The 16,110-nt window shown below is 43.6% G+C and overlaps 1 pseudogene; it reads right to left on the bottom strand.

The window, feature by feature from the left end:
* Nucleotides 1-7,975: 7,975 nt before the first annotated feature.
* LOC143949346 (5S ribosomal RNA) lies at nt 7,976-8,094 on the bottom strand (annotated as a pseudogene).
* Between the last annotated feature and the right edge of the window lie 8,016 nt (nt 8,095-16,110).

The following is a 16,110-nucleotide window of genomic DNA, read 5'->3' as shown; positions in this document are numbered from 1 at the left end:
TGCTATATTTATTATTAGAATAAACAGATTACTATCTCTAAATCCTGCTAAACCAACTCACACCAAACCATCTTATTTCTTCCTTACACGCAGCACATATTAAGATATTAACATTTAGCCGGTATCTCTCTGCAATAGTAAACTAAATGTGTAGATCACTCATCTAATATCGTCTTCTCAGTGCTACCGGAACATTTTTTTAATTTAGAGTAATTCAACGATTTCTCAGCTTTATGAAGCTACTGCAACTAACGCTTTGGATCTCTTTCCTGTTAAATTACGCTCTGCAATATTAAGTCATGTAAATTGTCCTATTGGTCTGCTAACAATGCTAAAAGTGAGTGAGTATGTGACAGTCCTGACACACTATCCTGACTTATTTTGCTTTATTTCTTATTAGAAATAGAGAGTACTATCTCAAAATCCGGTTAAATCTATTCACTTCGATGAGTTCTGCCGCTAATTGTACGGTAATTTTGCATTACTGGGTCAACTTAGAACACGCTCTGACCTCTATCCCAATAGCACAACTCCCCTGGACGTCCCCAAAACATATTCCGCCCGAATGTCGACTCCACCCGCTCATATATCCGACAATCCTCTATTTCAGAGAGGCCTGTACCAAACACGGAATATCCTCATTACTAGGTCCAATGACTCCACTACGTTATAACCCTGATTTTTTACCGGGGATGCATAGATCTTTCTTGGAGAGAGCCCACAGCGTCCCTATGCGTTCAAGATTTGGTTCATTAAGGTGTCAGAGGAAGAGAAGCGGAGCCAGATAGACCATTGAGATATAAATTTGGTGTAAGTGTCATTGTCCAGTGCCAACATCTCCTCCATTCTTATGGTGTCATTCATAATGGATACCCACCGTGACAATGGGGGAGTAATCGTCGTCTTCCAATAAGCAGGTATCAGTTGCCTAGCAGAGGACATAAAAAAGCGGAGCAATCTTTGTCTCTGCGATTTAATAGACCCGGGCAGTATTGAGAGTAATGCAATTTTCGGAGAGATAGGAACCGGAGTATCAGCTAAAAGATTATAACATTCAAAAACCTGTGTCCAGAAGGGGCGGATCCTCTCACAGTCCCACCAGACATGTATATAAGTTCCGACTGAAGCTTCACAGCGCCAGCAGGTGGCTGGTGTAGACGGGAAGATTTTGTGTAAAGTAGCAGGGTCTCTGTACCATCTGGACAGTAGCTTGTAGTTCTTTTCTTGAGAGTAGCAGGAGATGGTTGACTTATGTGTGAAATGAAAAGAGGTTTGCCATTCCGGCACAGAGATGTCTTCACCCAAATCCGCAGACCACAGCCTAGTGTAATGTGGGAGTTGATCATGTGCTAAAGTCTGTAGTAAGTTATATAAGGAGGATAGCAGGTGTTTGGGAGTTTTTGGGAGCGAGCACAGTTCCTCGAAGTTGGTAAGCTTGCGCTTTATTTGAGAGGAGGAGTGTAGGCGTTTGGTAAATGTGGACACCTGTAGGGCCGTGAGCCAATCTCCGGAGTCTGCCAGGGGGACCGGGGTCCCCTGAGAAGGATGTACAAATGTGCAAGCTTGCGGCCACTCCGTACGCTTAAAGGATCCTAGGGAGGCTGCCCCTGTACTTTGTGGTAAAGCAGGATGGTCAAAGAGGGACGTCAGGGGGCCCGGATCAGAGGAGAGGGTGGTGTTTAGCCCTGTCTTATACCACAGCTTCAAGGAGGCCAAAGTCAGTGGGGATAAGGATGTCATACGAGAGTAGTCCTGTTTGTAACCCCATAGAAGAGCTCGGAGATCTACAGGAGAAAGGTCCTGTTCAACGGTCACCGAGGCCTTGCAGGGAGGACGGGGGAACCATTCAATGATGCGAGTCATATGAGCAGCTGTATGGTAAGTCTCAAAATCAGGGAGGCCTGTTCCTCCCATAGTCTTCGGAAGTGTAAGCAGTTTAAATTTAACTCTGGGGAGGCCCCTGTTCCACATGAATCTGATGGCTAGCGAACGTAGGGAGATAAAAAATGATTTGGGGACGTGGATGGGGATTGTTTGAAATAAATACAGGAACTTGGGTAGAGTGTCCATCTTTAGGATATTAATCCTTCCGAACCAGGGCAAGGGAGATCCCCCCCACTCCTCAAGGTCCTTCCGTATACGGTTAAGCAGGGGAATATAATTCAGGGAAAACAAATTAGCTAGGTTGGAGGGTATAATGACCCCTAGGTAAGAGATCCCCTTGGTGTGCCATTTAAATGAGAAGTTGGATTTTAGAAGGGACAGTGTGGAGGGGGTGAGGGATATGTTGAGGGCTTCTGTCTTAGCAATGTTGATCTTAAAGTTACTATGGACACCAAAACGTTGAAATTCTCTGAGTAGGGATGGTAGGGAGATGTGTGGATTCTGAATATACACAAGGAGGTCATCAGCATACAGGGAAAGTTTTTGATGTGCAGACGGAGTTTGAATACCAAGAATGGACGGGTTTTGTCGTATGGCACAGGCCAAATGTTCAATGATGATGACAAAGAGGAGGGGGGACAGGAGGCAGCCCTGTCGGGTACCGTTTGCAATGCGAAAGGGGGCCGATGTGGTACCGTTGACTAGGACCGTAGCGGAGGGTCGTGAATATAGGAATATAACTTTAGAGATGAAGGGAGCTCCGAGGCCAAGTTGTTCTAGAGACAGCTGTAGAAACCTCCAGCTGACCCTATCGAAGGCCTTTTCAGCGTCAGAAGATAAGAGGCAAGCTTTCAGGCCTTTACGTTGGATCAGGGAGATAAGATGTATCGTCTTGGTGGTGTTGTCCCTCGCTTCTCTGCCAGGGACAAACCCCACTTGATCATTATGAATAATTTTAGGCAGTAAAGGGGACAGACGGGTAGTCAGAACTTTCGCAAATAGCTTAATATCTATGTTGAGTAGGGATATGGGCCGATAGCTGCTGCACTGGGATGGGTCCTTGCCTGGTTTAGGGATAATAGAGATGTTGGCAGATCAAGATTCCTTGGAGGGGAGGTTAAGACTGTCTACCGAGTTAAAGGCCTTTGTCAGAAGGGGTGCAAGTTGGGGGGCAAAAGTCTTGTAGAACCGGGGTGTAAAGCCGTCAGGACCCGGGCATTTTCCCACTTTAAGGGCTTTGATGGCCTGCAAAAATTCAGAAGTAATTAGGGGCTCATCTAGGGATGTCGCCTATGCATCGTCAATAGTGGGTAAAGCAGTCTCCATAATATAATCCTGTGTGGCGGTCGGGAGAGGGGGGGACCGATCGAAAGGGGTTGCACGCGAGAGGTTATAAAGCTGTGAGTAGTATTGCCTGAAGGATTCAGATATCCCAGAGGTGTTAAATGTTTTCTTATAATCCGATTGGACAATAAAGGGGATAGAATGTCGCGGGGGTCTAGGGTGAATAATTCTAGCCAGGTGCTTACCACATTTGTTCGCCAGGGAGTAGAAGTGGTTCCGCGCTTTATCCCTGGCAATTAGGGAGTGCGCGTCTAGGAGCTGGAGTAAGTCTCTGCGGGCGTTGGAAGCTGGACAAAAACCGTAGGGTCCAGTTCTTTTTTATGAAGGGGTTCAAGGTCCGCTATGGTAGAAAGGAGTTTGCGTATGTCATGAGCTCGGGCCTTCTTAAGGCGGGAGCCGTGTTGTATAAGGGTACCCCGGATCACACATTTGAGTGTGTCCCATTGGTTCAAAAGGGAGGTTGTGTCAGTGGAGTGGTCACCTATGAAATCTTTAATGACTTTAGAGACACCCGCTACGCACACGGTGTCCCGCAGCAGATTGTCGTTAAGTCTCCAGCTCGCCCCCCGGCGGGCAGCAGGGGGACGGACTAGAGTCAGATAGATGGGGGCATGGTCGGACCATAGGAGGTTACCGATCGCCGTTTGGAGAGGCGTGTCTAGAAGTGATTGCGATATGAGAAAGTGGTCCAATCTACTGTAGGAGTTGTGTGAAACTGAAAAATAACTGTAATCCCTTTCTGTGGGATGCTGGACTCGCCAGGCATCCACCAGATGGGAGGAATGGAGGAGTGATTTAATACGTGTCAAGGTGGAATAAGGAACAGAAGACTTACCCGAGGATGTGTCTGTGGATGGGGAGAGGACAATATTGAGATCACCTCCAACAATGAAAGCCGACCCTCCAAAGGAGGATAGTCTGGTGAGGACTGAAGAGAGGAACCGAGCCTGGCCCACGTTCGGCACGTAGATGTTAGCTACTGTGAAAAGAAAATCGTTTAGTTTCAGTTTCAAAAATACATAGCGACCTGAGTCATCTATGAGAGAGTCCAGAACCTCCGGGTTAAAAGATTTATGAAAGGCAACAGATACCCCCTTGGATTTGGCCTGCGGATTAACACTGTGAAACCATTGCGAGTAATACCTATTGCGCATTGCTGGAATAGCTCCAGTGCGAAAGTGTGTTTCTTGGAGCAGCAGAATTTTCGTACGCTTTTTGTGAAAATGGTAAAGTGTCTGGCTCCGCTTCTCGGGTGTGTTGAAACCTCTACAATTAAAGGAAACGAAGGTTATTGAATCGTCACTAGCCATGGGGGATCATAGGGGTGGAGCTCAGGATCAATGTGATAAGTGACACTATGGGCAAACCCCATTGGGGTAGGGAACAGGAATAGACGATGGTCATGGGGGGTAAGGGAGGGGGAAGGGGTGGGAGTGCATAGGCAGAGAGAAGGCGGAGGGGAGAAAAAAAGTAAGAAGAGAGAGAAAAGACGATATAATAACCTTGCATAGGTAGTAGCAACAGTGGTAGGTATGGCAACCCACTCCCAGCACAACAAACAGGGGGACATGGAACAGAGCATTTGTAAACATCAATGGTAGGAGATGGGCCCAATAGGTCAGGCAGAAAAGAGGAGTAGTCAAGACAAAAAAAAAAAAAAAAAAAAGGCCACTAGGTGGCTCCAAAAGGCAAACATTATAGAGAAAAAAAGCCTGTCATAAAGGCACAAATTCGTGCAACCCACAGTGATCATAGGAACACCGTGGGGCGCACAACGAAAAACAGAATGAAGAGAAAAAAAAAAGGAAGAAAAACTTAGTAAGGGGAGGGGGGGGGGGGGTGGAACAAAATCACAGAGCCGGGCAGCCCCCAGCACCCCGGCCCCACGGGTAAACCAAAATCAGTTACGACCTAAAGAGTAAACCAAAGAACATAATAAGCATAATTATCTTAGTGGTCATCAATAAATGCATTTGTAAACCGGCATAAAATAGAGAACATCTATGAGTCATAGGGGGTAAGGATATGTAGCAGGCCCTACGAAGGAATCAGATTAAACATAACAATAATCTTAAAGTATGTCAAGGGCAACACAGAGGGGACCATTGTAGGCAGTGGATTGCAAAGACAAGTCGTTAGATCCGTCCAGGAACTATCAAAAAAAAAAAAAAACACAACGGAGCACCCCAACTATAGGGAGGAGGGGGGCACAGCAACGGGGGTTGTAAAAAATATACAAAAAACCTGTAAACAAGAGGGTTAATCAGCATGTGAGTTATTCGACCCATATGGGTCCAAGGCCATCACAGGGGAGGACCCCAGTGGCGGGAAAAGAAAACAGGCCCGGGGGGGCCCACTGGATCGGGTCAGTCGTTGGAATCCTGAAGCTGCGGGGACCGTGGGGTGCGCTTGCGACCTTGCTTCTGCCATTGCGGGGTGTAGGGTAAACCTGGGGTGGTCGGTGTAAACGGCCAGTCGGGTAGGGCGACTTGAGGCAGTTCAAGCGTACTGAGAAATGTAGGCAGGTCCCCCAATGTACGAAATACAACGGTTTTACCTGGTGCATGGTGCACTCGAAGATGGAACGGGAAACGCCATTGGTATTTGATCTGTCTTGCTTTTAGGGTGAGGGGTCGTAAGGATTTCCGCATGGCCAGCATTTGGCGGGAGAGATCAGGGAGGAGCATGATGGGTGTTTCATTGAAGAGAATCGACTGCTGCGTGCTGGCGGCCCTCATAATGTTCTCCTTTATTTTGTAGAAATGGACACGGCACAGTGTGTCACGGATGAAGGAGGGGTCAGGGGGGCGGGGACCCGATGTACGCTGCACCCAGGCCAATTCGATTGGGTCATCTTTGGGGCGTGGAGTATTTGGTTGAAGATAGCCGTCACAGCCGCAGGTAGATCCTTGGGGTCAACCGACTCGGGTATCCCCCGTATACGTATGTTGTTGCAGCGACTGCGGTTTTCAAGGTCGTCCTGCTGGTATGAGAGCTGCTGAAGCAGGACAGTGTGGGTATTGAGGATCCGATCATGCGATTGTATAGTGTCCCGCAGGCCATCTACTGTGCTATCCACATCATCAAAGCGTACCCCCACATCTTTTCTCAAATCATTGATCTCTTTTCGATATGTTTCCTCGATCCTATGCACACAGTGTTCAAAGTCAGCTTTGGTGGGTAGAGACCTCATGTAGCTGTGCAGGGATCTGATCTGCGATTCCATGTCCCATCCATCCCCCGATCCTAGGGAGGCATTAGAGCGGCTTCTGGTAAGCCTGGGGGAGAGGGCAGTGTCCTCAGAGTGTGAGAGCAGGCTGTGGGGACGCACCTGAGATTACAGGGCTGATTCAGAGCTTGCCAGAGATGGAGGGGCCGGCGTCCCTTTGGATGCTGGTCGGTGCTGTGAGGACAACAGTCCATGGCCGAAATAATCATCTAGATCCCCTCCCGGGTGACGGCCATTGCCGATCTTGTGTGCTTTGGACTCTCATCCCTCTTGAAAAATGCCAAGATAGTCACCCTGGGAAACAAGCGAAAAAAAACAGGTCAACGCCAACAACATAAAAAGAAGAATACGGCACCTGGTATTCCAAGGCCGTCTCCCATTCAAGTACTAACTAGGCCCAACCCTTCTTAGCCTCTGAGATCAGAAGAGATAGTGTGCTTTCAGGGTGATGCGGCTGTAAGCGATCTCTTTAGGCACTCTCAACCCTCTTGATAAATGCCAAGATGATCACTTTGGGAAACAAGCAAAAAAAACAGGTCAACACCAACAACATAAAAAGAAGCCGGCGGCATCTGGAAAACCCAGGCGGTCTCCCATCCAGGTACAAACCAGGCCCAACCCTGCTTAGCCTCTGAGACCAAACGAGATTGGGCGCTTTCAGGGTGTTGTGCCCGTAGGCAATTTCTTTGTGCACACTCAATCCTCTTGACACATGCCAAGATGGTCACCTTGGGAAACAAGGGAAAAAAACAGGTCAACACCGACAACATAATGAGAAGCCTACGGAACCTGGTATTGCCAGGCTGTCTCCCATCCAGGTACGAACCAGGCCCATCGCTGCTTAGCCTCCGAGATCAGATGAGATTGGGCTCTTTCAGGGTGATTTGGTTGTAGGCACTCTCTTTGGGCACTCTGAAGCCTCTTGACAAATGCCAAGATATTCACAGATCGTCTCCCATACAGGTATTAACCAGGCCGTACACTGCTAGGCCTCCGGGATCAGATGAGATTGTGCGCTTTCAGGGTGATGTGGCCATAGGTGTTCTATTTAGACACTCTCAACCCTCTTGACAAATGCCAAGATGGTCATCTTGGGAAACAAGTGAAAAAAAACAGGTCAACGCCAACAACATAGACCCTGGCGGTCTCCCATCTGACCCAGACCCTGCTTACCCTCTGAGATCGGGCGCTTTCAGGGTGATGTGACCTTAGGCGAACGCTTCGGGACATACTCAAAACTCTTGACTGATGCTAAGATGGTCACCTTGGGAAACAAGCGAAAGAAAAACAGGTCAAAGCCAACAATATAAAAAGATTCCTACGGCACCTGTAATTAGGTACTATCCAGGCCGGACCCTGCTTAGCCTCTGAGATCAGATGAGATCGGGTGCTTTCAGGGTGATGTGGCCGTAGGAGATTTCTTTGGGCTCTCTCAGCCCTCTTGACAAATGCCAAGATGATCGCCTTGGGAAACAAGCGGAAAAAAAAAAACATGTCAACGCCAACAACATAAAAAGAAGCCTATGGCACCTGGTATTCCCAGTTGGTCTCCCATCCACATACTAATCAGGCCCGACAATGCTTAGCCTCTGAGATCAGACAAGATCAGGCACTTTCAAGGTGATGGGGCCATAGGTGATCTCTTCGGGCACTCTCAACGTTCTTGACAATTGCCAACAAGCGAAAAAAAACAAGTCATTGCCAACATTGGAGGCTAAGCAGTTTCCTTGCCTGAAATAGGCATCTCAGAACTGCCATCTGGCTGCTTCCGGGGTTTCCAACTCCTTCAACTAATCCCAGGAGACAATACTCACCTCCGTCCAGTAGCGGATCAACTTCGGGCACCTCCAAAACATGTGCCTCATGTCTCCCCCCATGTTCCCGCACCGGGGGCAACTTGCGTCCAGCCGTTCGGCCAAATTGAAAACGTTTACGAGGAGCATAATAGGTTCTATATAATAAGAACAGATGTGACATCCTCTGTGAGGAAAGCCACAATTCACAACAGGCAGGATTCCTGTGGCCAATTATAGCTCAGGGGGTATAGTGTGTTGCGGTGGTCAGGGAAAGAGGACGATAGGCAGGGACAGTGTCTTTACTGCTTGGGAACCTAGCACTGTTACAGTGGGTGTTATGTGCATCCTGCACAGTACACACCTGAAGCTACCCTTTATTACTGGTGTTCAATTTCTGCAATACATGCATCTGCAGTGCAGAAGTTAGAGTGGGTGTTGTGTGCCTCCTGCACAGTATACACCTTATTGCTGGTGTTCTGTTTCTGTAATACAGGAACCTAGCACTGTTACAGTGCTAGGGTGTACAGAGAAGCTGGTATATATAGAAGACTACAGCATACAGAACAAAGGCTAGTGAATACAGAATACAGACTCGTGTATGTAGATAGGCTTGAGTATATAGAGATGCTAGAGTAAACAGTGAGGCTGGGGTACACAGAGAGGCTAGTTTAAAGAGAGGCTAGTATATACAAAGATGTTAGTGTATATAGAGAGGTTAGTGTATAGAGAGAGTCGAGTGTATACAGAAAGGACAGTACATAGAGAAGCTATGGCTTGGATATACATCAAAGCTGACAGTGTATACAGAAGACTGGGTAGTGTATACAGAGAGTCTAGTGGGTACAGAAGAAGAAGTGGTGTATTCTAGCTAGTTTTTACATTCTAGTGTATGCAGAAGACAGGCTTTGGTATACAGAGGGTTTAGTGTATTCAGAGAGTCTAGTGTATCCAGTCGGCGAGTGTATACATAAGACTGACTAGTTTACACAGTGTTTACAGAGATGCAAGGGTGTACAGAGAAGCTAGTATATCTAGAAGACTACAGCATACAGAAGAAAGGCTAGTGAATACAGAATACAGACTCGTGTATTATGCAGATAGGATTGAGTATACAGAGATGCTAGAGTAAACAGTGAGGCTGGGGTACACAGAGAGGCTAGTTTAAAGAGAGGCTAGTATATACAAAGATGTTAGTGTATATAGAGAGGTTAGTGTATAGAGAGAGTCGAGTGTATACAGATAGGACAGTGCATGTAGAGAGACTAGTGTATACAGAAGACAGGCTTGGGTAAACATCCAAGCTGACAGTGTATACAGAAGACTGGGTAGTGTATACAGAGAGTCTAGTGGGTACAGAAGACAGGCTGATGTATTCTAGCTAGTTTTTACAGTCTAGTGTATACAGAAGACAGGCTGTGGTATACCGAGGGTTTAGTGTATTCAGAGAGTCTAGTGTATACAGTCGGCGAGTGTATAAATAAGACTGGCTAGTTTACACAGTGTTTACAGAGATGCAAGGGTGTACAGAGAAGCTAGTATATATAGAAGACTACAGCATCCAGAAGAAAGGCTAGTGAATACAGAATAAAGGCTGGCTTCTACGGAGAGGCTAGTGTATGCAGAACACTATCTAGGGTATACGGAAAGGCTAGATTATATAGAGAGGCTAGTGTATAGAGTGAAGCTATTGTATATAGAAGCCTGGTTAGTGTATATAGAGAAGCTAGTGTGTACAGAAGAAAGGCTAGACAGGCTATAAAGAGAGGCAAGTGTTTACAGAAGACAGTTTCATCCACATTAAGCATGCAATAAAACTATCATACATCAAAATATACCATGTACTCTTTTGCACTATTTTGCATATGTGTAATTCTCCATATCAACGGTCACATTGAGTATGTGACAGTCCTGACACACTATCCTGACTTATTTTGCTTTATTTCTTATTAGAAATAGAGAGTACTATCTCAAAATCCGGTTAAATCTATTCACTTCGATGAGTTCTGCCGCTAATTGTACGGTAATGCAAAATGTTCACAAAACCATCCATTTGCTACCAGACCAGACATACTAAAAGTAATGTAACTGTCGCTTGCTAACGATGTAAACCGTTTTATTGCTTTTCTGACATTAACCGAGTATCTCTGACATTAACTGAGTATCTCTCTGCACTATGATCTTAATAATAATAGTAATAATAATAGGATGGTGTAATGCAAAGATCAACTAGTCTAATATAAGCTTTCTCATTGGTACCGGCATTTAGACTAACGCAACTATTACTCGGCCATTTTCAAGCTAAGCTTTCAATCTCTTACCGTTGAACAGCGATACTTCCTCCCTGCAATATTAAGCCATTTAAATGTCCTATTGGTCGCCTATATTATACAACTCTCTGAAAAGCATATATGTAGAGAATAAAACTAGTCTAACATCTTAATAAAACAGTTTTATTGCTCAACCAGTATCAGCTGTCATGACATAAGCAAATAAACGTTTCCACTGTTTGACTCTATTTTCTGTATTACTTCTTTTTCTCCACCTTAACTGTCAATGTTAAAACACAGTGACAAAACATTTCGGACGCCTTCTCCATTTCAAACGGAACCCGCCAGGGGTGTCCTCTCTCTCCCCTCATATTCGTCCTTACCCTAGAACCTCTCTTACGCAGGTTACGGGCCAACCCTGACATAAAAGGCGTAGATATCCAACACCGCACCTACAAAATAGCCGCTTTTGCGGATGATATACTACTTTTCCTCAAAGATCCCATTACGACTATCCCCAACCTACTGAAAGACTTTGGCACATTCAAAATATTGACCAATTTATAAATCAACTTCACAAAATCCACTGCCCTAAATATCACCCTACCCCCGGCCATACTTACCCAATGTCAAGCCAATTTCCCTTTCACATGGAAAAAACATGCTATAACTTACCTAGACATACAACATTTTTCTCGACTTACCGAAAGGCATGCTCAGAATTTATTTGGGATAAAAAACGCCCTCGGCTTAGTTTCTCTAGACTCACTGCCCCTAAACTTAAAGGATGTATAGGTTTACCAGACATACACAAATATCATCTGGCTAGTCATCTTACTAGAATCATAGACTGGAACATTCATTCCCAACATAAGGACTGGGTCAACTTAGAACACGCTCTGACCTTTATCCCAATAGCACAACTCCCCTGGACGTCCCCAAAACATATTCCGCCCGAATGTCGACTCCACCCGCTCATATATCCGACAATCCTCTATTTCAGAGAGGCCTGTACCAAACACGGAATATCCTCATTACTAGGTCCAATGACTCCACTACGTTATAACCCTGATTTTTTACCGGGGATGCATAAATCTTTCTTGGCTGATTTCTGGCCCTACCCCCTCATTAGAGCACATCAATTTTTTGACAAAGGTTGTCTTCTCTCCCAACACGATCTGACCACTAAATTGTCCATCTCTTCATTTCCCTTTTGGACCTATTTCCAAATCAGACATTTTTTGGCCACCACTACTCCCAAACCTGAGTGGTCCAGAAACCTTACTACTTTTGAATCACTCTGCCTGCAGACGGAACCACAAAGACACCTCATCTCTTCTACTTATGTATTGTTATTCTCAGAACACACTCCAAAACTACACTGGACTTCCCAGCGATGGGAACGTGAGCTTTCAATCAATCTTACAGATGCAGAATGGGAAACTATTTATCAACATATACATAAGGGCACGGTAAACACACAAACGCAAGAATCTGGCTTCAAAATACTCTCCCGATGGTATAACACCCCCCTCAAACTTCACCACATATCCCCTTCAATCTCCCAACAATGTTGGAGATGCAAAAAAGATGTAGACTCTTTTCTTGATATCTGGTGGACATGTGTCAAAATCCAACCCTTCACAAGCTCATCTCCAAAATCACCACTTACACGCTTTACCAGCCCAATTCTTGCTCCATAATATGACTAATCCCACACGCTCCTACTATCGTTCTTTAGCAATGCACATGGTCAATGCAGCTAAGATGTGCATTCCATGCAAATGGCAATCCACGGACCCACCATCAATCTCACAGTGGTTTAAACGCATACAAAAAACTGCAGAAATGGAAGAACTGATTCATCAAGTCAAAGATACACCTCACAAATATACCAATACTTGGGCTTGCTGGACACATTTCACTACCTCTGAAGAATACAAATCAATACTGAAGTGGAGACGGACAACAGCCCACCCCTATCTCTACTTCCCCTCACATTTTCTCCCTCCCCCTCCTCCGTCCCATAGACTTTTTTTAATAACATTTACTCAAACACCTTACATAGATTACACACCCACGATGATACATCTCCTCACTATTAGCCCTCCTTTCCACCTTATACCCCTCTCCGCATTTATGTGCTATGTACAATCATCCCCACTCACATACCTCAATGTGAGATAAACATTAACATAATAAAACAACATATCTGCTCCGCCAAATGTTATTGACGCCTACCATTGGTATGCAGGAATGTCCCCTCCCATACACATATCAATTTACATTACCTTAGACAGCCTTGGAATTGCACTGTTTATCCAGCTCTGTACACATATTTTATTAAGTATACGTATGCTTTTATTCAATAGCGGCTGCGACCGCATTTCCTTACTTCCTGATACCGTTTTGATTTTTGTTCCTTTGATTTGTTTCTTTATAATCAAATAAAACGTTTGAAAAAAACACAGTGACAAAACATTTCTTTTTACCGCAGCAAAATGTGAGAAAAGCAGTGTAAGTAGTCTGTCTGCCATGTGATTCAGAAAATTAATGTACGGCTTTTAAATCCATATCAATTCCACATAACCGTGAACCGTCTTACAATTTTAACATGACTATACCAGTGGAAAAGGACCGCGTAATGGAACTGTGAAATTAATCATAATCTCAGAGTTAACTTAGCTGATAAATTTACGATTTACTCAACGATTTAAACTTAGATTTTTTTCAAGCTAAGTCTATTTAATCTTAAATAATTTATACTATATTCTACTGTACTCTTAAATTATGTACTGTTGTTCTGTATTTTAGCCGTGCTCATATTTAGTTTTATGTTGCAACCATCGAATCTCATTGCTATTCCGATATTCTGCCTTAATGAGGATATTACTTTGCAACTATCCCTTGATCCATTTTGTGTATTCACTTTATCTCGACCTATTTATACTGCCTCAATATTTTCCTAATTTGTTTTGCTATACTTATTATTATTATATTATAGAGATTACTATCTCTAAATCATTTTAAACCTAACCATAGTTAAAATGTCTACAGCTAATTTCTACGTTAAAGCAAAATTCACACAAAACCATCTTTTTAAAACCTTTACACATGGAGAGTAATGCAACCTCTACCTCTCGCTACCTCTATGCAATAGGATTTTCTTTCCAGTGGAAACGGAAAACAATCAGTTTAAACCGTCTTCGTGCGTAACAAAATTAATGGAACGATTTACACGAAAGCATGTAAATAACCAATGGGGATTGACAACAGCAATCATCTCAACTAATTGCTATTCCGGCATTCTGCCTTGGTATTACTTTGCAATGCTCTATTGAACAATGTAAAGGTAAGCTAGTCGAGTTTGCTATGTCTAAATCCAGGTTACCTTCTCACCTTTATTACATATACTGCTAATTTTAGGATAATACAAAACCATCTTATTGCTTCTTTACACGCTGCACATATTAAGAGTAATGCAATGCTACCGATGTGAATAGTTTAATTGTTCTTCTCACATATAGCTGGTATCTCTCTGCTACAGGAAACTGAATTTGTACTACAACTATCACTCATCTAATATCAGTCCACTCAGTGCTACCGGGATAACATTTACATTTAGAGTAATGAAATCATTTCTCAGTCATTTTGAAGCTACTGCATCTAACGCTTCCGATCTCGTTTCAACTGAAATACTTATTCTCTGCTATTGCAGAATATTTAGCTGCTTATCTCACACTTTGCTGTACGTAGCCGTGTTAACAGTATTAATAACTGTAAGTAACCAATGGGGATTGACATCTCTAATTCAGATTCACATTTCTAATGCAGTTTGTCTTTTTGCCATGTCATCCTCTGCCAGTTATTATCCTTTCTCATCCTTATGCTATATTTGGGGTATATTCACTACATGATAAAAGACACGTAATGAACCTGATTGATAAAAACCTACACACGTCGTTGCTGTTATTTCGTTTATTTCCACTTAAACCCGACCTGTATATACTGTGTCAATATTAATCTGAGTTATTTTGCTATATTTATTATTATAATAAACAGATTACTATCTCTAAATCCTGGTAAATTAACTAACACAAAACCATCTTATTTGTACCTTACACGCAACACATATTAAGATATTAACATTTAGCCGGTATCTCTCTGCAATAGTAAACGAAATGTGTAGATCACTCATCTAATATCGTCTTCTCAGTGCTACCGGAACAACTTTTAAATTTAGTAATGCAACGATTTCTCAGTTTTATGAAACTACTGCAACTAACGCATTGGATCTCTTTCCTGTTATATTACGCTCTGCAATATTAAGCCATGTAAATTGTCTGCTAACAATGCTATGTATAATAATACAAATCTTTCAAAAGCAATATCGTCTCACTGCAATACTTACACTCTGCATAATAAATATGAATAATGCGAATAATGCTAATAATAAAGTCGTCTAAAACTCTGCTATAAGTAGAGAATAAAACTATCTTATATCAAAATAAACCATGTACTGCCAAACCAGTAACGGCCAATTACTTAACGTCTCAAAGACTTAACAAATTAAACTTAGCACTCTTTTGCTCTATTTTGTATATTTGTAGTTCTCCACATTAACTGTCACATTGATAACTGACAACACACCACTTTTTAACAGCACCAAAATATAAAAAAAGCGCTTTCACTCTTTACATGTTTCAGAAGTAGTTGCATTGGCAAAAAATAAAGTCCTGTATTCTTTACACGCTAGCCTTTCTGTATACATTAATCTCTCTGTGTACACCAGCCACATTATATAGACTAGCCTCTCTGTCTTCTGTATACACGTGCCCGTAATCTATATACACTAGCCTGCCTTCTTTTTACAATAGTCTCGGTGTCCCAGCCTCTCTGCATACACTGAACTGTCTTCTGTATACACAAGCCTATCTGTAAAAAATAGCCTGCCTTTTGTACCCATTAGCCTCTCTGTATTAACTAGCCGGTCTTCTGCATACTCTAGCCTCTCTGTGTAACACAGTTTCTCTCTGGATTCCCTAGCCTCCATCTTTGCATACCCAGGACGTTCTTCTCTATAATCTGGCTTAATTGTATACACTAGCCTGTCTTTTGTACACATTAGCCTCTCTGTATAAACTAGCCGGTCCTCTGTATACACTAGTCCATCTGTATACACTAGCAAGTATGCGTACTCTAGCCTCTCTCTCTGTATACCTTAGCCTCAATCTCAGCATACCCAGGACGTTCTTCTGTATAATCTAGAATATCTGTATACACTAGCCTGTATACACTAGCCTGCCTTCTTTTTAGTCTCGGTGTCCCAGCCTCTCTGCATACACTAGCCTCACTGATTGCCCCAGACTGTCTTCTGTATACACTAGCCTATCTGTATACACTAGCCTGTCTTTTGTACACATTAGCCTCTCTGTATAAACTAACCGGTCTTCTGTATACACTAGTGCGCCTGTATACACTAGCAAGTATGCATACTCTAGCCTCTCTCTCTGTATACCCTAGCCTCCATCTCTGCATACCCAGGACGTTCTTCTGTATAATCTAGCCTATCTGTATACACTAGCAGCCA

The sequence above is a fragment of the Lithobates pipiens genome, unplaced genomic scaffold (genome assembly GCF_037356315.1).
Source record: "Lithobates pipiens isolate NorthernLeopardFrog02 unplaced genomic scaffold, aLitPip1_a1.2 Scaffold_30, whole genome shotgun sequence".
Taxonomy (NCBI): domain Eukaryota; kingdom Metazoa; phylum Chordata; class Amphibia; order Anura; family Ranidae; genus Lithobates; species Lithobates pipiens.
Note: the sequence above shows the minus strand (reverse complement) of the source record. Positions and strands in the feature narration are given on the sequence as shown.